Source organism: Agelaius tricolor, unplaced genomic scaffold (genome assembly GCF_023055355.1).
Source record: "Agelaius tricolor isolate 1412-34295 unplaced genomic scaffold, bAgeTri1.0.p SCAF_2, whole genome shotgun sequence".
Lineage (NCBI taxonomy): Eukaryota > Metazoa > Chordata > Aves > Passeriformes > Icteridae > Agelaius > Agelaius tricolor.
The window spans coordinates 52,973,170-52,995,099 of NW_027269262.1; the positions used below are offsets into that span (position 1 = coordinate 52,973,170).

At 38.9% G+C, this 21,930-nt stretch overlaps 1 protein-coding gene across 5 annotated transcripts in view; it reads right to left on the minus strand.

The window, feature by feature from the left end:
- NOL4 (nucleolar protein 4) overlaps window positions 1–21,930 on the minus strand; it is a 189,326-nt gene that overhangs the window by 81,057 nt on the left and 86,339 nt on the right. The window contains exon 1 of one of the 5 annotated variants that reach the window (XM_071418945.1): window positions 18,550–18,704. The exons of the other annotated variants lie outside the window; for them this stretch is intronic. The gene's annotated coding sequence lies outside the window, so the exon portion shown is untranslated. Of the gene's footprint in view, window positions 1–18,549; window positions 18,705–21,930 lie in introns of those variants that run through there. 5 annotated transcript variants of the gene reach the window in all.

Consider the following 21,930-nt stretch of genomic DNA (forward strand, 5'->3'; position numbering starts at 1 on the left):
ACAAAACTGGGAGCTCAGTAGTCAGGAATGCATCCAGATTGAAACTGGAGATATGGAATGAGATGGACCTTCATATATTAGCACCTTAATACACCATCTTTTTTAGGCCCTTCTAAACAACTTTTTATGAAAAAGGAGCAAACACATTTATACACATGAGGAATTTAAAAAACCCATCAGGACACATCCTTTAACAGTTGTGCTCAGAAATACTCATGCTTTAACTACATGATTAATCAAATTGTTGACTCACCATCATTATTACAGTAAAAAACAACTATTCACCACTCTCAGATGAGATTTTAAAAGAGAAGAAAATAGTGGGTAAATGGGTAGTAATCTAATTCAATTGAATTAGAAAAGCCAGAGACAAGTTATCATACATAATTCTCTTACTTTCTGCACTCCAAAAACATTTTTATGCCATAAATATATACAGGACTGGGCATGTAGTATGAACATATTTTTTTTTAATTGCTTTGTTTTGTAAAGCTGGGGGAAAAAAATCGAATTTTTTAACAATACAAATTAAGAGTCATAATTTTAAAAATTTTATTTGAGGACCATTTTTTGTTGTTCTAAAACAGCTGTATAACTAATGGCTACAATAAAAAACAACCAACTGTGCTTTGGTATGTATCACTTTTACATTATTTCTTGGGAATAACAATGTATACACAATAAATGACATAACACTCCTAGAATAAGACTTTTAAATGTGTATACCAAACAAATTTGTAACAGAGCAATCTGCTTGAGGATTTCAGCTATGTAAGTGAATAAGAAGATCAGGATTTATCCTTAATAAACCTTATATCATGCCCTGAGACTTTTGTCTTCAAGGCCATAACATATAAAAAAGGCTAAAATTCTAACATACTCTCAGAAATAAATAAGCAGTTTTATTACTCCAAAACAGAAAATGGAATTCTAATATAGGGTCTTTACTTTTTTAAAAGAAAATAGACACACTTCCAACTGATTTTAAAAGCTCTGAGATAACAGAAAGAAATCCAGATATTTTTTACCAGAGAAACACTTTGATTACTGTTGTGTTTAGGACTGTTAGCAGATAATTGGCTTCTTGATTAACAGTTTAAAAAGTGACAGTTAGCTTCAAATTAATTAAATCAGTTACTGAATGGGTCACTGAGTGAGGGATGCTCTTCCCTTTGAAGGGCTCAGAAAATTCCCTGCTGTCAGCAGCAAAGACAGAAACAAGTGAGGAACCAGAGGATACAAAGAGTCACCTAAAAGGTGGGGGCACTGCCTACCCAGCAGCACACAAGTCTGATCCCTCAGTGTGCTGGCACTCCAGTGTCCCAGCTCATGCAGTGCAGAGGAACCTCTACCAGGACACAGAGGGCTGAATGGGGGTGATGGGAGCTGTGCTAAGAGCTAGATCCAGGAACAGACAATTCTCAAGCACAGCTGTTAGCTTTGCCTAGCAATAATGCTTTAATTTTTTTTTTTTGTTGCCCTGTATGACATATGGTTGACAACTAAACCTTACAAATGTGTGAGAATGTTACAATGAGAAGAAAAAATAATCTCATGTTTGTTCTAAAACATGACCACTCAATGTTGAGTAAATGTGATCAAGCATTGTAATACTCTGAAACAATAGAAAAGTTTTATAAGATTTCTGCTTTTCTTTGCAAAAGTTTAGTTACTTGATGGCAAATCTCAGTTGCTACTATAAAGTCAAATATCTTTTCCTACAGTAATTTAACCTTGCTCGTTAGAGGTGGGAATTTGTTTGTCAATATAATGGTCAGGAGAATGGCCACAATGGGTATGGTATAAATTGCACTTTTGTCAAGTAAACAGAAGTACATATTTCCATAAAGGAGATGAAGAAAAAATAGAAAGTGGTTTAGCAATAGTTTCTCACAGATGTTACCAAGGTAACCAGATTACAAGGTTTAGTACATTCCTCCTCCCTGGGCAGCTGTCTATTTTTGCTAAGAATGAGGCTACTTTAAAGCAAAAGTTTCTCAGAAGGTATCATAAGCACAAAACACATCAGGAATGACTGAGTTTGGGGAAAAAGGCAAGAGGGTCTTGCCCAGAAGAAGAAAGTGATGTTCATCCTTGGATACAGGCAACCAGAGCCCAAACACCTCCTGACCGCTCCTGGGCCTGCAAGCGCTCACGGCCATCACAGGGATGCCAAAGGGCAAGAACAGATCCATGGAGACTTGGCCCTCAGACCATATTCCCCAGTGGCCACTGCCTCTGCCAGGGGCAGGAGGTGAGACCTCAGCTCCTCTCAGTGCCTGGTGCAGCTGCTGAGTGGAGTTGCACCTAAAGCAGAGACTGCACTAGGACCAGCAGCTTGCTCATAGTTTTCTCACCTTCATCCATCACAACACCTCAGCAACAATGAACTGATAATGCCAAAAGCCTCTTCTCTTACCAAGTATTATTTTCCCCTCCATCCAGCAGAGGCAGAGGCACGGTGGCTTGGGAAGAGCTCAGGGAAGAAGGGGCTTTGTCCAGCTACGGCCACTGGTCCCTGCTCCTTATTGGGAATTCATAGAGATGAGGTCCACCCCTGAGGCAAGGTCCACTCCAGAGGCAAGGTCCACCCCAGCCTGGTGCACAAGGGGCATCAGCCATGAAACCACAGCAGAGCTGCCCTCCCACACACAGGAGGCTCAGCAAACCACAGCATTCCTCTCTGGGCTCACTCCAGCCTCCCTTCCCACAGCATTAAACTCCACTGAGGCAAGAGCAGCAGATTTTCAAATCCTGTCCCTTGTCTGAACCATCCCTGCAGGGTGAATTATATGGAAAGGCTTCCAGAGAAGCCTGCCACAGACACTTGGAGCTGAGAAGGCGGAGGGAGCAAAGGGGCCCCATGCCCTGCATTGGGTATTAGGGCAGTCATAAAAGAGGCTGTGGGATGAGCTCCCATCTTCATCACACCCAGGAGCTGCTTTTATCCACAAGTATCAGCAATGACACAAAATCAGCCATCAAATGCTGCTTGCTCAGGGCAGGACATGTCTTTGGGAACTGTGCAGCTGTCAAGCCTTTATCCAAGAATGCTGGAAGGCTGGAAGTAAATTTACAACTGGTTTTGTTACTTAAGCCTGAAAAGGGAGTCTATCTACAAAATATGTACTCATATCTGAAAACAGCAAACTGGGGCCTCCTTCACCTATGCAGAGATCCTCTTCCAGGGATTAAAAAGCATCACCCCTCTAAAAAGTAAAACATCCTAAAAGCAGAGGGAAAGTATCTTTGGATCAGGCAGCAGCCACATTCTTGCTGAAGCATAGGACACTCTCTAGGCTCAGGCACAGACTTCTGACTCATGGATCAATATTTCTTAAACCACTCGGTGCCAACACCTCCTTCTTTCACCTTGCACACTGCTCCACACTGTTCCTGTGCTCTGCTCTGAACAACACCCTTTGGATACCTTTAGTCCAAATATTCTTCAAGTCAGAGGTAATTAATAGAACAAGGGGTAGTGGCTTTAAATTGAAGGAGAGTAGGTATAAATTCGATATTAGGAAGAAACGCTTTACTGAGGTACTGGAAAAAATTGCCACAAGAAGTTGTAGATGCCCCATCTCTGGGAGTGATTAAGGGCACACTGGGTGGTGCCCTGGGCAACCTGCTCTAGTGGAATCCTGTTCTACAGTTCCATGATTCTAATTCTCAAAACAAGATCTACAGTACTTTTTTGACTTCAAGTTAATGTCTTATCACATTGCATTACAGCTTCCAGTTCCTCCTTCCAGATCCCACTGAGATCAGCAAGATACAAAGTGACACCAGCTTTATTTTTGAAGACATGAGAATTCCAGATTCCCGCTGTGAACTTTCCAAGCTCATTGCAGTCATCACTGTGTTGGCTTTTCTCTCTGCTTTTGAAGGAAATTTGGAAATGGGGGAAGAAAAGACAATGCCAAAGAAAGCCCAAGCAAACAGATGCTCTGAGTTTTGATGCTTGGAACTATTGCATCCTTCACTTCAATTCTCTGCCTCAGACATTCACATTATCATGGCCTAAATCTCTACCCCAACCCAATTTCCCAGTACATCTTAGATTCTGCAAGGTGATATCAGTGGCAGCTGGTATTTTAAGGGCACTCTCATTTAGAGCAGGAAACTAGGTCTTAATTTATAGGAATGTTCTCCTACTTTCTCCTATGATGTCTAGATTTATGAATGGGCCAACAACACATATAGCTAGAATTAGAGATTCTTTGGTTACAAGTTAACATACAGTTGTTCTACCCCAAAAGAGCTGTCTTCACACCAGATATGTCAAATGCTCAACACTGTTCTCAGTAAGAGTGCTTTCTTAAGGAAAGCAAGTTGAAGTGTGCACCAAATCTTGCTGGAATAACAAGTTCATCAGACTTGTTTTCTGAGAGCACATATTTAAGATCTGAATTCTGATATAAGTGTCATTGAAGTGAATCGCTAACCAAGGTACAAATATATATTCCCACTTGTGTCCTTGAGAGAAAAATCTCCAGATGTTCTAAAGGAGCTCTTAGCTATCAGTTTCATACTCTAAATCACCCTGAATTCTTCATATTCCTCATATTGCAGGTAAGACAGAATGAGCTAGGAAGCCATTCTACATTAAGACAAATCTCTGAATATATCCTGACCCTCTCTCATATTACCTCTCAGGTGAGAATGCAATTAAGATTTAGAACATGCTTTAACAGTTTATACAGCTCAGATTTCAGCTACCTGAAACATATTTTACTAAGAGTAATGCACAGGGCTGGGCTGCAGCTCTAACAGCAGCAGTGTGGCACAGTCCTGCAATCAAACAGCCACATGGAATTTCAGCTCCACTTAAAGGGCAGATATCCTGCTTAGGAACCAGTCAAAAACAAGGGAAAGGCAATTAACCTTACAACACCTTTGGCTATTTTGAGACAGTCTGACTGCATGAGGGGACCCTACAAACCAAAACTACTCCTGATAATAATGAGTCTGATTAGTCACATAAAAGAACAAGGCACTTGTTGGGTTCATTGTCCTCTAAGGAATAGAGATGGGGGAGGGCCCACATGCAGACAGACACTGATGCCTGCAAACTCTGAGGTAGCAGGCACCCAGGTTAAATGAACATTTTGAGTGGGCTGCTTGTCGACAGAGCATCTCTGAGAGCAGCAAGATGGGTAACTATTCCTTCTAAAAGGAGGAGATTGGAAGTGAATGAGCTGAGTGGGATGAGTGAGACTGAAACTTCTTGCTGTGCAAATGCAGGCTGTCATAACACCCACACTTAAAGATTGTCTACCAAAATCCTGGATGATGAAGGTTACTTTAATCTTGTTGGGCTGGATACCACCAGCCCAGACCTTAAAAACACCACTTTACACCCTTAGCAATCCAATCCATTTGAACATGATCACATGCAAGAGGCAGTACTGCAGACCAGAGAGCGGCACCAATTTTGAATTACCATGCTGTTCTCCTTAACCTTTTGGCTTCAATAGTGCATGTAGGTTTTTTTCCTATGTTAAAATACAACTTTAATGAAAATAATATGCTGCAGAAACAAACACTATAAACTAAGTTAAATTCCTTCCACAATTCCACAACACCAAAACAACCTTCCTAATGGGGATTAACCAAAAAAACACTCTTTTGGTGGCAACAGACAGCAGCTGTTTTGGAAGAGGAATACCATGAATCAGACAAAAGGTGATGTAGAGTGCTGACTCACAGAAACTTCTGTAGTATAAAATATTATAGAGACTTTTCTAAATGAACTGATAAAAAGGCAAGGACACATTTCACTCCCACCACTTTTCACAAGGACTGTTTAATACTAATTTGTCACAGTTATGTATTTGGTTATGCTTCATTTCCATCACAGGTCATGTTTGAAGCATAAGTTCAGAACATAACTTAAAAGCCAGTCCAAATCAACCCTGTCTATTCATCATCTCTATTCCCTTTCACATTGTTATATAGAACAGGGGTTGAATTAATGGAGGTACAAAGGTGATCTCAGATCTTCCCATTTCATAAAGCATAAGAATGGCCATAGTTTGTGAGATAAAAAATCCATTTAGTCCAATAGCCTATCTCCTAATCAGTGGTTATTAGGAGATGTTTAGAGAAAACCATATACAATTCTTCCTCCTGTGGATTCCTGAGCCCTTAATAATTTTAAATGCAATTTTCCTGAGCAGGATGTGGCTTCTAGTTATGTGCTGAAGCTCAGCATGTTTTTTCCTTCCAAGTAACCAGCCTTTCTTGGAACCTGTATTTATCTCTCAAGCATCCTTCTCTGCTCCTCAATATAAATTACTGCCACTCTTTCTGTTTCCACTGTCCTGTATCAAGGAAACAAAGCAAAGGAATTAAGAGGTGGACAAGAGCCTTTCCAGAGGACAGAGCAGGGTGGTGTGCACAGAGCTCAGTCCTTTTATTCCCAGTGAGACTGTGTTTGGTCCATCACAAGAACATATATTAATTATCCTCTTCAGTTAACCTCAGTAACAATAACAATTCTTTTTCTCCTTCTGACATATATGCTTTCCTGAGGGCATTGTCTGTGAATTCAGCTATGGAACCCACTGCATTGAATTTAAATCTGAAATGCCCATCAGTTTCAGTGATACTTATCAAAAAATTCCTTACTGTTATTTTCAATGGTGGAGGAATAGGACAGGAGCTACTTCATACAATCACTCACTGCATGAGTTTATGAAAAGAAAAAGGAACAGAGAAAACTGATCCTTAGCCTTGTCAACAAGAGTACAGTAAATCTGATATACACATGCACATACACAGTGGAATCAGCATTAGCCAGGCTGTAAATCTTATTTCATTATTAAACAAACATTTCAGTAATTCACAATTTTCCATGGGTAAACATCTCTTCTTGTTGGAGGCACAAAACAGGAAGCTATTTTATTCAATTATAATGTTAAATAACAGAGCAGTGAACAACTGCCACTCCATGACATCAACAACCATCAGAAAAATAATACTGCCCTGTCAGTCACAGCATTATAGAAGGGCTCATTTATAAAGGTTCATGAGTGACTTGCACATTTACTTTTTTGCCTGCAGAGAGACTGTCCCTGCATATACACAGCAAGGAGATGAAGGAGATGTCTATTAGGAGGGTACTGCACACATAAATAACCAATTTGAAAGCTCACTGGGTGCACAGTGCCCTTATTACCACTATGTATCTAGCTCTTCCTTCTTCTTTGGCATTTACACTTCAGAACACAGAGCCCTTACTGCCTCTGGAGAGAAAAATCCTTGGTTTTCCCCTTACTCCAGAGAAACCTTCAGGGTGCTTTTTGTGGCAAAGACTCTATCAAGCAGTTCTCAAGGCAAAAAAACTGCAATTCTTCTAAAAGTTTTTATGACTCATATAGGATCATATTTGACAGGCAAAAATGTCATCTGGCACCAAGAATGTGGCTTAGAGCTCCACTCCTGGGCAAGCACTGCAAGAACAAGCAGTTCCTCCTCAGGAAGGACAATTCTCAGCCCGACAACCCTGAGTGGTGCCAGAGGTATTGTCTTATGCTCATCCCAAAGAGGGCTCCAGACTGCAGAGCAGTCTATTAATAAGAAGCTAGGAACTGAGAAAGGCTGGGAGACAGGCAAGCAAATAGGGCTCAGGCAGGCAAATAGAACTCTTAGGTTTGAGGGTCACTACAATTCCAACCCTGCACAGAACACATCAGCACCAAAGATGTTTGAGACTGCAATGTATTGGGAAAGAGAGAAATGTGATGCCTTTTCTATAAAAAAGAGGTAACCTAAGAGATCTTGCACTCTCCTCTTCCTTGTCCAGCAGGAAGAGGCTTATGCTTTAGCAAAAGCAGCAGCTGCCACTGTTCCTGGCACATGAAGAATCTGGTGCTGTGCCAGTAGCAGACAAAGAGTAATGTGTAGGTGCACGTTTGGTGCCAAAACTGCAACACAAATGGAGCTGAAAGGAATTATGTTAAACTTATCTACCATTTGGACCTAGTGTGGGTGTGTAGTGTAGAATTTTGCTTCATCAGGATGTGCCAGAAGACAAAAGCAAAGAGGAGAGACAAAGCTGGAGTCAGTAGAAGAAGTTCTGCACAGACTGGATGCCCCCAAACCTGGAATTTTTAATCAAGCCCTTTAAAATATACCCCACCAGGTTTCATGTGTTGTGTGGGTTCAAACAGTGATGTCAGTCTGAATTTCTCTCTGGAAGGGTGAAGCCCTGAGCACAAGCAAAATAAGTAATTGTTTGACAGCTCTGCATCCCCTCAGCAAATTGCTGCCTGCTCTTCCATAAGAGCAGTGGCTATGGAAAGGCTCATTATACCCCCTTCATCAGGAAAACTGGGAGAGAAATGAGGGAGAAGCCATAAGAATAAACAGAAATGGCTGCTTTGAGCATTATATGTCCTTAACAACATTTAACCCACATTCTGACCTGGGTCCCCAAAGTTTACAGTACAAATTGCTGGATTTGCCTGTTTGTTATATTCCAAGCAGAGAGCTTAGTAGAAGTTTCCTCTTGAAATATGAAAAAACATATGTCTGTTAATATTGTGCTTGTCACTAGATGACCACCACAAAGTAGAGATAAGGAAAAAAATCTTACCTACCCAAAAAAAAAACCAAAACAAAACAAAAAACCCCCCCCCAAAAAAAAAAAAACAAAACAAAAAAACCAAGAGAGAAGTGGTAAAATATACCAATACATTCCAAGATGTACAAAAAGCAAGAGCTTTGCTGAAGTTCAGTGGATTCTATTATTGTATTTCAAGTTTTATTTCAGAACTATTTTGAAGAAGACTTGCAAGCATTTTTTTTATTTGTAATTTACACACATTGTCAGCAGTTACCAATTGCTATTTAAGCACATAAAACAAAGAGCAACTGAGATCAAAGTGCCCTGTCAGTCCAATATTTTGAGTATCCCTATAATAATAAAAATAGTTCAATTGAGTTGATAGCATAACTCTCAGTAACAATATTTCTCTAATAGTTCAGACTCATTAGAGTCTTCATGATCATCATTGTGATTCTATAGTTCAGAATTTCAAAATTACAATCTAATTTTCTTGTTTGATTTGTTTTTTACACAGAAAAGCATCATCTAAAGACTTGTATTACTTAAAGCAATTTTATTGTTACTTACAACTGCATACTAAAAGTTAGGACATGAAAACTCCTCAAGAAAAGTGAAAACATTTCCTATAATTTTCTTCTTTTTTTTTTCCTAGTTTTCATTTTATAATGTTAGTAAAATGAAGCAGGTTTTTGCGGAACATTTCTTTTTCACTCTGGAACAATTCTGTCAGATCCTTTCCACTCAGTTGTCTCCACTCACATTAACAGAGGAAATTTTCAGGAAAATTTCCTACCTCAGCAGAGGGTAAAATAAGTGCCTCTGATAGTCACATATAGAAATTCAGTTTAAAAATAGGTAATAAACATACAATTGGGAAGAAGTAGAAGAAAACCATGTGGAATAGGAAGTAGGAACTTACAGCCTTTGTTCTTCTGTGCAGTATGTAGTGTTAAAGGTGAATTAAAACTTCCTCAATACATTAGGAAAGTGGATGTTAGCAAATCTGAGAAGCCAGAACAGTAAATATGCAAGTGTAGGACTCCATAAGTGTTGCTCTTTCCTTATTTAGTGGCTGTGATGCAATTAATGTTTTTGCTGAGACAGAGTCTCTGTGAGTCAAGTATACAACTCTATTACAGATAAACCACAAGTTCAGAAATTCAATGAATTCCAGAGCTTGCAAAGCTGCTATTACAAACTTCAGCAAATAAGCATGTCTGAGGGATATAAATTACATGTCCCATTTCAATTCTGTTTGCTTTTGATTCTGCCACTTTAAATAGCTTGTAAGTGCCCATGGCAGCATGTACATTACTGTTTCCTGCTTTGAGTGTGCCATGGGTAACAACAGTAAGTGGTCTCCTCACTGATTAAATGAAAACACTCTTCTGGTCACACAGGACAGCACTTCATAAAAACCTTGGCCTTTCTTCATCTGGCAAGCAACTATTTTTGAATGGTTATACCCATTATGCCTTTCCTATTGCATTTTTTACTGTATCAAATGTAAGTTAAAAAAATTCAGCATCTCCAGTGCTTAAGCACCAGCCCAAAAGAATGCAAAAGGTGGTGAGAGTCAGCAGTGCTAAAAAAGTCGGCAGTGGTGCCTGAACACAAAAATACTGCCACTGAGGTAAAGGACACAGCCTATTTGGAGCCTCTCTAGCATGCTGACTACAATTATAAGGCAGAAAAATAAGCAGTGCTGATGACTGACCTCTCTTTGATCTGAAAAATCTGTCTCAAGTAGTGAATGACAAAATTACCAAGTGAGATGTATAGGCATTATCAAAATTAAGACATTAGAATCTGCTTGGGAGTTTACAACAGTTAATGTTTCCTCCTTCTACAAAACTAAATGGCCCAAGTTAGAAGAATCTTGAAACATGTAATATAACTTGGGTTGAAAAATGGCAGATTTGCAAGCTCTATCCACAAATGTCTGCAATGTGAGGAATTTGACACCAATTGGATGGTGTTACACAGAAGACAGCAGAGCTCCCATGAGGTATTAACACTACAGGAAGGTGTCTTCTACCTTCATTAAAGTCACCACTTTTAAATCCCAGTTGCCTCATAATCCTCAGATCTTGATTTCCAATCTGACTGAAAACATTAAAACATGCTTTTCTGTTTGGAGAAACTATTTTTGGGGGGGGAAAAAGAATCAACCATATTCTTTTTCATCCAAGTCAGCAACTTTTTTCAGAATTCCCAAAACATAGATGAGAATTTGGTTATACATTGGCAAAAAAGGGACTAGAATAAGAGGTATATGAACACAAAAAAGAAAAAAAAAAAGGTTTTACTAGATGGTCAGTTGTCACAATACTCCTGTCAGGCCAAGTAACTATGATTCAGAGCTCAGAAACTTCACAAAGGATCTAACAGATAGCTCTGGAATATCTACTGCTAATCCTCACCAGAGCTGTGGACTTCAAATTTTCACTGCCAAGCCACCTGACTAAGCAATGCATCTCTTGTTTCAAACTTTCCCTCCCAGTGCTATGCACTGGACTCTACTTGGGTGGGGAACAGAGCAAATATGAAAGTGTGTAATGAACTGGAAATGAAAGATTAAAAATTGAAAACTTTGTGCACTTGAAAACTTTTGCATGAAGGCTGTCATTTTACTCTTCCTTTCTGGGAAGCTAATGGAAACAAAAACACGACAGGTTCTTGAATTTAATACTATTTAGCAACTTCCAAAAATTTTCTTCTCATTAAAGGCAGTCAGTTTGCCCTCAACGAAACATCACTGAGAGCTAGACTCAAAACCAGATTACTCAAAAAGGCCAGAAAATAGGGCAAACAGAATACCACCCTTCAGAGAGAAACCATGAGCTGTTTTGCTATTCTTTACAGACTGGTGAGATTTCTTAGGAAGTATAATTATTCCATTATTCTAATTCACTCAAGGGCCTCTGTTAGCCCAGGAAAATTCAGCAACAGCAGTCCCCACAGCATAATTGTTGCACATGCTTTTCCTGTGCTTTACACTACTGATAAGGCACCTTTGCCAATGGCATTTAAGAGTGTTTCAATATCACCAAATCAGTCCTATTCTCACTCAAATTTCAACACTATTTATGTACAAATTGTTGTTAAATGTCAGAGCACTAAAAAGGGAAAGAATAAAATCTTACCAAAGAGTGCAGCTGTAATACCTGCTTGGCCTCCTTATGATTTGGGACTGAGAATAAAGGGCAGCATGGAATTGTAAAAAAGGACCATTGAGCTGGCATAACAGATTTGTGTGTGGAAACCAGCAGGCTGCTCCTGGTAAACCAAGAATTCTGCCCACAGATGATTTTCTCTGTGGCAAAGCCATCTTGGAGAGGAAGGGGAAGCCTAGAGTAAGAGCACTCACAGATATTGGTGTTATTTTACATAGAGAAGTGAAGATGAAGATATTTCAAAATCTCATCTATAATATATTTTCCCTTTGCACTCTGTAAACAAGATTATTTGGCCCATGGAATACTTTATATTTTGAAAGGATCAGCATTGTATAGCTACTTTAATCTAATTGAAATGCACATTAGAAACAGAAACAGATGTATGACAAACAGCTGTATGCAGACCTGTTCCCAAGCTTCCAGAAAACTTAGAAAATATAGTGCTTGCAAAAAAAGCAATAAGGATGAGAATGAACAACACTTCTAATAATCTTTTTTCTGCTTAGATAAGTTGCAAATGTCCCTCAAAACAACAGAATCTTGTCAAATTCTTTCAAATCCTAGATCATTACTTTGCAATTCCTAACATCCCCTTCATAAACTGCTCACCTTCCTTCCTAAATAATAATTACAAACTATTTCTGAGAGAACTGGGTTTTTCAAAAGATAAGTTAAAAATTTATAGAAGCAGGACATGGATCTGAAGATGGGTGTGAGAATAAATTAACCTTATTTCTTCTGAGTGGAAAGTTTTTACCACTGGATAGAGCAGAAAAGTTACTTATGCTGAAACACACAATTTCAACCCTGATCATGAATAGAATGTTATTCCTTATAAGTATTACAGTCTTGGGAGGGGGGGCTTTATCTTTTATATCCAATGTAAGAGCATACATTAGGACCAACACTCAAAAGAGTGAAATCCCAGTGTGCTCTCTTTCACAGAACACAAGCAGGTTTTTCCTCTTCTGCAATTGCAAATAGAAGCCATCAGAAGAAACAACACAACCAATGCAATTACAACAAAAAAAGCCAACAACCTAAGAGAGAGCTGTCAGTGATATACACACCACAATCAAATCTATTAATTGCACTTCAAACACAAATTTGATTTGTTGCTGATGGTACCTGGTGATCCAGGTAGGGCAGCATTCAGAGACTGTTCCATATTCTGCATGTAGCAATCATCAGACACTTCAGATGACAACATATTTCCTTGGTCCCCAAATTACAAAACAATCTGGGGAAAGCATTACTCAACCATCCTTAATTAAGTTAGTGTGATGGGCTCCAGCATACAGAAAACTATTGACACAGGTGGATTGCTCAAAATTACATATGTCAGTTCAGGTACTTAAATTTCACTTGTCTGAGCAAAGAAACAGTTTTCAACTTCAATTCTGCAAAACATGAATAAAAACATTTTGAAGGACTCAAAGCACAGTCTTCCTAAAAGAAAAACCCTCACTTTGTAACCCCATGACAGATACAGTGGCTCCAGTACAGGAACATTTAGAAGATGGTCCAAGGGTGTCATCTTCTTTAGAAAAATCTGCAATACCTGAGAGATATTCTTGGCACTTTATGCCAACAGATAAATACAGATTTTCTAGTTCCTGATCCTGTCAGTCAATGTCACCCTAGGAAAACTGCTCTTGGAAGCTTTTAAAATATTGGTCCAAAACCTTTTAGGCTCACTCAAGAAGCCTTTGAAGATGAAAATTTTCTCAGAACTGCTTTAATTTCAACATTATCTTCTTTTGTTGAAGAACACCTGGGACAGCTCTGGTTTGAAATATTTTCCTAAAAATGCTAAAACCAGTTGAATAATGTGGTGAAAACCACTGGAAATCACAGGCACTAAGCCCCTTTTAGGTAGATGTCATCCACCAATTCTCAAGTGGCCTGTTTTCCCAAGAGATGTTTATTCTTCACTTCAGTAGTGCAATCTGCAGTTTCTGGAGATTCCTACACCAGGAGTCCCTGCAAAACTCAACACCGCAGCTGCTGATGCAGGAATTGAAGATAAAATACAAGGATTAGAGTCTGAGCTTTTGTGTCAGAGTGAACGTGCACTGACAGCACATTTGCAGACAGTAAAAAGGACTGAATCCGTTCATGCATGAGGTAGTAACCACAATAGAAGCCATTAAAAACAATCTTCAGTAGTTTACATAGTAGTAAAGAGCAGAATGGAAGGGCACTAATGAATATCACAGCACTCTTGGTCTAGGACTTGAATATCCAAATGATAGTTTTGATCAGTTCCCATTTAGTTTGCTGCTGACTGGAGGCTTTCACAAATCACAGGTGCAATCAGTGTTGCCATCATCCCACACATACAGCACTTGTCTTCTCCTCAGCGTGTTTCAGAAAACAATTTCAATCATAACAACTAGAGAAATGACAAATTCAAAATTACCCATTATTCACCTACAGAGAGACCATTAAAGGGATCCAGGTAATAATCTATTTTCAAGAATGATTTTGCAAAGATAAAATAAAATACACTACATGTGAAAAGATCAATCACTCATAACCTGTGCACACATTCATCCTCCCATCCCCTGTAAAACTTCCAGTGGACTCTTCTGGCAACAGAACAACAGGAACACTGGATTCCTACTGTATATAACTTTCCACTGCAACTGACATTTTGGTATTATTGGTACTGATATTTTGGTATTTCAAATCTAAAAAATCCAAAAAAAGTAGCATTGCCATTAAGGATGCATGTGTTTCTCTCATCCTCCTCATAGCCACCTGCTGTCATGACCTGATAAACAATCTCTGGAAAAGACAAAAATATTCAGATTACTATGGATGACAGCATAAAAATTAGAAAAATGGAGCTGCAACAAAAACAATCACACCCTTTTCAGTATTAGTGCTGCCAGATAGACTGCATGTAGAATCTCAACTACTGTTAGGAAAGAGAAATTGCCCAGGAATTCTTGGTTTCCCTCCCTTTGTGTTTGACCCCATTAAAAATTAGCATTGCTCTTTTGCTTAGCTCTTCAGCTAATATAAAGGACCTACTCTGCAGTAAATCATAGAGCCAGCAGCACCGCACCGAGAAAGCACTTTTTAATTTACTGCTAGAAAGCTGGCCAGAAGAACACCACACACTGGGCTAAAATCTACCTTTGGATGCATATGATCTTAATTTCACTAGAATCAACAGGACCCAGCATGTGCAGCCTGAGAAATAATTTAGTCCATTAAATTTATGCAATTTACATACAATCAGTGGCTTCAGAGGCTTTCTTTTGAAGGGAAAAGGACCACAAAGGAGGTTTAAAATAATCAAAATATTCCCATGTGGATGGCTATTACTGTTTCAAATTAGGACAAACTTTTGAGTTAAAAGGTATTTTAAAATATTTCAGATAATTTTAAATAAAAAAATGATTTAAATATTTGAATTCATTTTAAAGACATAAAAAAATTCAATAGATTTAAAATTAGTGTTTTAAGTGAAGGTACACTTCTTTCATTGAAGTCCACTTCTGCTACCATCAAAGTGACCATTTACAGTGTCTTTGGAAACATTATATATATATGTACACATTTTAAAGGAAATAAGGATATAAAGAGGCAGAGATGCCTCAGGAAATAAGATAAAATATGATCACTATTACTGATTTCTTATTAAAATGTGTAGGATAAATCTCTGATATGTAGAGACACACAGATATTGCATATGAAGTCTATATATAGTATAGAAGTGTGATTTCTGCTACTGATTTAATGAGAATATCAGCAGCAAGAGCCCTTCTGGGACAGAATAAAGTTTGCGGATTTATACTTGTGGATGTTAAAAGACATCCAGGCCCTGCAAGGAGCAGTGTACCACCCAGTAAGTGCTGAACATTTTATCTATTTTTCCCTGAATGAGAATTGCAGTGAAAGACAAACAAATTCTTAGTCACTAATTCCAAATGGAGGTTGTAGGCAGATGCTGTGCTGTACAAGTTTTGGGGGCTATTATTGCAATAGTGAGAAATGTTTCAAGGAAATAGAGTGACACATTATTGACAATATTTCTCTGTTTGGTGCCATAACTCAAAACCTTGTTCTGATGAATTGGTATATACATTAAATCATCCTACTTCCTTTTATGCATGGCAAAGACACATCAGAAAGCATTATGTTAGCCAGCCAACCTCAGGCCAGCAGACAGCCTGAACACTGGGACACAGTGGAACAGGGAGAAGGTGGTTCAGGAAGAGTCTAATACCTGTTGAGAGTGGGAATGATGGGCAGGAAAGGAATGAAAAGCCTGGGCAGAGGACACTCACCCACTGCTCTAGGGAAGCCAGCAGCTCTCAGAATGAGAGAGTGCCAAAGAGAAGCCCTGGAAGAACTCAGAAGTTCTGGTCTTTTTAAAAGTTTAGAAACTCTGGCATTTGGTGTATACAGAAAATAGAGTCAACTTTGCTTTTTTGTTTCTGGTAACTCAAGGAATTTCAGTTTATTTAACTGATACAGAGTTTATACAGGAATTTCCTTAAGCTTGGTGGCCTGGAACTCCTGAGTGTGAGCAACCTCTACCAACTGTACTTGCCTGTGAGTAATACAATCCCACTGCTACAAGGAGCATTCCAGCCCTTTCCCTGGAATAGAATGTGGACACAGGCTCTGAGTTTGGATGTATGCTTTGAAGCTCACTGCACTTCCTCACATGCAGCAAGTCCAGTTTACTCCTGTCTAGAAATGCAGATAAGAAATTCAAGTCCCCTTCTGAAAGCTCCTAATAAAACTTGGACTAGATTCCTAAAATCACACACTTTGTAGAAAACAGAATAAGATAATGTTTGACCAGTCGCTCCATTTAGCATAAGTTAAGTGCTGGAGAAAAATAAAAGGAAACAAATCATCACCTTGGGACAAAAAAATTAAAAATCCAACTTTCCAGTTAATTAATTTAATAAAATGACACACAAGGTAGAACATCTGTGCATTTAACAATCTCAGTTATTTTAAAGGCTATAAACAGCCACAAACATATCCTCACAGAGATGGGGAAAATATACAATGAAACCTCTGGGAAATCCTTCCCAGTGTGTTTTTGATCACAGAAAGGACTTGTTAATCACTGATTTAGTTTGACACATATCAAGAAATAATTTCATAGTGCTCTTTCCAATTAAAAGCATTTATTTAATGAATTTGCTCTTACTCTGATCCCCACTTTGCTTGACATTTCTGTGGAATCCCTATCACTCATATGTCCATCACAGATTCAAGGGTCAGCCTAAATGATGACTTAAATCTTCCATACCCCTTGTGTTTATTTTATAGTCCTCCATAATAGATGTACACTGGCTACTGACTCTAACTGCAAAGAAGACACAGTTTCTTTGATTATCAGTGTTCTCACTATTTGGTAAAACAGTCTAAAAAAAGAAGTTTGAAGAGAAAACTGTTCTTATGCTAACCAATCTGCAGCTTACGTGTGACTCTTTCTGAACTGTCCTGGGAGGAAGGAGAAAAAAACAACCACTGTCCCTTAACTATGCATGTCATGGACCCAAAACTCTGGAAGGATAACACAGTGCTCTTTTATCATATCAGCAAGATGATTCTGCTTTTAGCTCTATAGACATACTGAGAAATAAAGCATGTGCTGTTTCTTTAAGCAGACTGAGTGTGTGTTTACTAGGATTTCTCAGCATTAAGCTTTTTAGATAGGAGGAAAATACCTATCCCTGCAAGGTGAAAATAGGTCTTTAACTTCCTCAGCGTTATATTATCGTTAATTACTCATGGGCCTCCTTAAAACAAAGACTCCACTTGTCTGCATATGTATATGCTTGTATGTATTGCAAAGACACACAAGCATGCATACATTTCATACATGTAAAACACATATGCATAATAGATATAAGTTAGAGGGTATGGCTATGTAGAAAATAACCATTAAATAATTATAAAGAGGCTTTTTTGATTAAAACCAGAAAAGGCATGCATAATAAAAATGCAAGAATACATAGGCTGAACCTATAAACTGGTGGAAAAATTAGTTTAGAAAAAGCTGACAGTAATAAAAAGCAGACAGGTAAAAATCTTACTGCAAACAGTCTAGTTTAAAGCTGGGAATCCTGAGCATCTATTAAAGTGAAATGCAGGATCATATCAAAGAAAGGCAGAACATTAAAATAACCAGAAATGGAAAACTGAGAATATCCTCTGTTTAATTCTACCAGCAAGAAAACAAAACAAATTTTATACGCTACATCACGTCACACAGCACCTTAATTCAGCTACATTAAAATGAGTTTTCACCAAAGAAAAGCTCACATTTTGACTACACCTTTAAAAACCTCATTGTTTGGGTTATTACATGAAGAAAAAACAAGACTGCATCAGGAGTTGTAATTTTTTATGCTTAATTTGATAGTTCAGCACTTTTTTAGTTGAGTTTGCAGCACACACAGTTTCCTCACACTTTCCCGCTTATTTTTCAGAAGCCAGGAATTCTTAAGCACCCTGCACAGCGCACACACAATTTGTAAGGCACTCTCCTCATCACTTGTTCAGCTTTATGCACCAAATGAGACACGCTTCAGGTTTCTATGTGCGCATCTCACAATGATATTTTAAATTTTTATCACCTAGCTTCCAGGGAACTGAGGCTTTGAATCTATATTTGAAATACCACCTGAACGGGTGAAATATATTGGTATTCCACACACAGCCTCCTGCTGTCATTCCACTGCTGGCATGGGACAGTCTTCACCAAGACTTAGAAAACCTCATTCAATATTCCTCTCTGGAGGATCTGACACTTACTGTGAATTCTGCTCTTCAACTTAAATACCAGTGTCTGTGGCAGGCCAATTCTATCATTGCAGATACAGCATCCCTCAGGCGAGGTCCAACCTTTCTCTTGCAGTGCACCCAGGGATTAGCTTGACTTCCCCTAAATTCTCTCCAGTGCACAGTACAAGCTAATCTTTCCTGTAGGAAGCAGGAGATGGGGTTGCCATGACAACAGAGCACATTCTAGCAGTGGGACCACTGAGATGAGCTGAAAAGACGACAGTGAAACATGCACTCAGCCTTCCTCCGGGGCTACGGGCTCCTTCCTCCAGGATTTAATTCCCTTGCAAGTTTACTGACAGGCTAGGAGGTTGATTAGCTATGTATTTTGCTGTGGGGAGATTACTAGTTAAGAATATGGTTGAGAGATCATAGCATTATTTAATGAAACTGCCATTCCTCCTTACATTAAATTGCTGATTTAAGCGTGGCTGCTTTTAAACCGCTGCTCTTTCATACACATTAGTCCTACTCTTGTTCAGGCTAACATCTCACTGGAATACAGTCACAAGCCCAGTCCTGTGCTTCAGCTTCAGTTTTCCAGCATATTAGGCACGTTTTTATGCTCACACACACACACATGCCCATGCACACACATGCACACAAAGAGCACAGTGTAACATCTGTGTTTGGAGCTCAAAGGGTTCTGCTTGTGGGGGAGGGGGCACCGAGAAAAGCAAGGCACAGCAGCCACGTGTCTTATACAAACCACACAACAGCCACAATAAGCTTTGGGAGCCCTGTTCATCAGGCAAAAGAAAATTGAGTAATCTATACTGTAAATATCAGCTATTTTCAGCCCCAGAATAATTTCTGAATCCTACACTTTAAAGATTTTTTTTTTCCTCAATGAGAATAATAGAAAGCTTTTAAGCTCCTGAATTTCAATTATTTACACATTTTTAATCGCTCAATCAAATTTTCATGCAGAGCGTTTTTCTTTGTGTTTTAATTTCTCTTGCAAAATCACACACACATTATTGTGGTAAATTCCTGGGGGCTGGACCATGCCAGTGTCTTCTCCTGTTATTTCAGAAATAAGCATGTCTCAGTGATCTTACACCTTAAAGCCACAGCAACCGAGAATTTTCAGTTTCTAATCGTGTTTGTAAGCCATTCATTTGCCCAGGATGGAATCCTGCCTCCTTTGTCCTTCACTTTTGAGCATGTAACATGTGTGGCCACACACTGAACACCCCATCATCAGGCAACACCAGTCTCCTCAGTACATGTAAAAGCTTAACCTATCCAAGTACAAAAGACTTGGCTGTGGATGAGCCAAAGCCTCACCATCTGCATCCATTTCTCTCTCTGGAAATTTAAAAAGAAAAGAACCTCCATAAAGGTCTCTGACACAAGCAAGGGAAGGAGCCCAGGGGTTGCATTTAGCCAGAACTCCTGTGGGCAGGAAAGGTAGGGGTGGATGAAACAGTGGGAAGATGTACAACAGCTTCCCCTCTACAGCACGTTGTACAGGACAGTTGGCAGGTCAGTCACAACTCACTTCGTCTTGGCAAACTACATAAGGCCAAGAATTTGGCTGGAGAAGGAAGGTTCTGTGTTGGGGAGGCACCTTGATGACTGGAACATGTAAGGAAATTTTTGGGAGGTCTGGGAGGATAGGAGCATGTGGAAGCCTGGGCCAGCATCTCTCAATGATCATCAAATCACTGGTTTTATCCTGATACTACACTGATTGCATTTACAATGAGAAGCCCTCTGACAAAACCCAACCAAAAAACCCCGTAAAATTCCTTTTCCAAGGCTATGCAATATCACACCTCCATAACCTTGGAAAGTGTCTCAGTGTTACACAACCCTTTAAAGTTTAACCTTAATTTGGATTTTACCATGTGTCAGGAATATATATACACACAACAGTATCCTTCAGAATCTGCTGGCTCTGACTCATCCCACAGCTTGCTATGAAGATGAATTACACCACCCAGTATAGCACCTGTATTTATTATCATCTAATTAGTGTTAGGTTTTACTTTTTTTTCCACTTTTCCACTCAAGTTCTATCCAACTGGAGAAATGCCAAATCATGTAAGCGACATATGGTTTTGCTTTTGAAATCATCCAGCCAGAATTCCCAAATACTGAGAAATCTTTGCTTAAATAACTTTCAGCTTGAAAGACAATATTTTACACCTTCAATTCCAGTGGGAAACACTGATATTTGTAGGTATGCAAATTGGTTTTGAGGAAAAGGGGCATATAATCAGATGTTGAATGATGTTATAGATTTTTCCTGTCACATGCTGTCTCCTCACAATCTAAAAAGAGCAGTTAACAGCAAGATTAATGCTGTGAAAACAGCTAAACTACTATTATGGTTAATGAAAGTAAGGTTCTGTTTCTTTTTTGTTTCACAAGCTATGACTGTAGAAACCAGTAAATATTGCCCTTAGAACGCAATTCATTCATTTCTCAGTGTTCATGTGCATATCTTTGATTTAACAATACTGTATCCTGTGTTCCTGGAAATTCAGTCTTTCAGCCAGGTACAAAAATGTACTATGTTCATTTAGTTGTTGGATAGGGAATGGATTCCCCTGCTGGCACTCTAAAAAAGTAACACCCAGTTACTAAATTTGGCCCACACTATTCCTGACCACATTCTTTTCATTTCTAGCAAAAACTTCTTGTGTTTTATTTCAGATGAATACCCAAATCATTCTCTCAGCAGGAACACATGCTCTTACATAGATGTGAAGTAACAAAAGGAATTTAAATGAGGTAAATTTGAAGATCTCCTGGAACATCCAAGAGCTTACAGGTATTCTTATTGTATCCGTATATCCCTGGGTATATCCAGGAAAAGGCAACTGTTTTAGTGAACCCAGGTGGAACATGCCACAACAGGGAATAAGATAAAATGAAAGCTGAGGACATATATGTAAGTGGTCTACTCTAAGAAACAACACTTAAGTGTAACATCCCAGAAGCAGAGCAGCACATTTCTAAGGCTTGAGTAGAATAACCAGCTCTAGGTTCTCAGCAGAAAATGCCCCCACCAATCTCTTAGGTCTCTCCCAGCTTTTTCAAAGGTAGAATCTACCTTTATCAAGATTGGAGTCTGAATTTTGCTCTTTGTTTACCCTCTTGCTTGTAAGAGGATGAGTGGTGAATACACAACAGCCCCTTTTCCTCTCAATAGGACACTCACAGCTTAAAAACAAGATGTGGAAGGTCAGAGGACACATCTTGTCCTATGTTTCTGCATAAGTTCACAGCTTTGACCTCAAATGAAGAGTCTGAGGATTTCACATTGAAAATAAACAAGAAAAAAGACAGGAAAATAAAACTATACAGAGATTCAACAAGAAAGGTGGACATGAGAAAGTG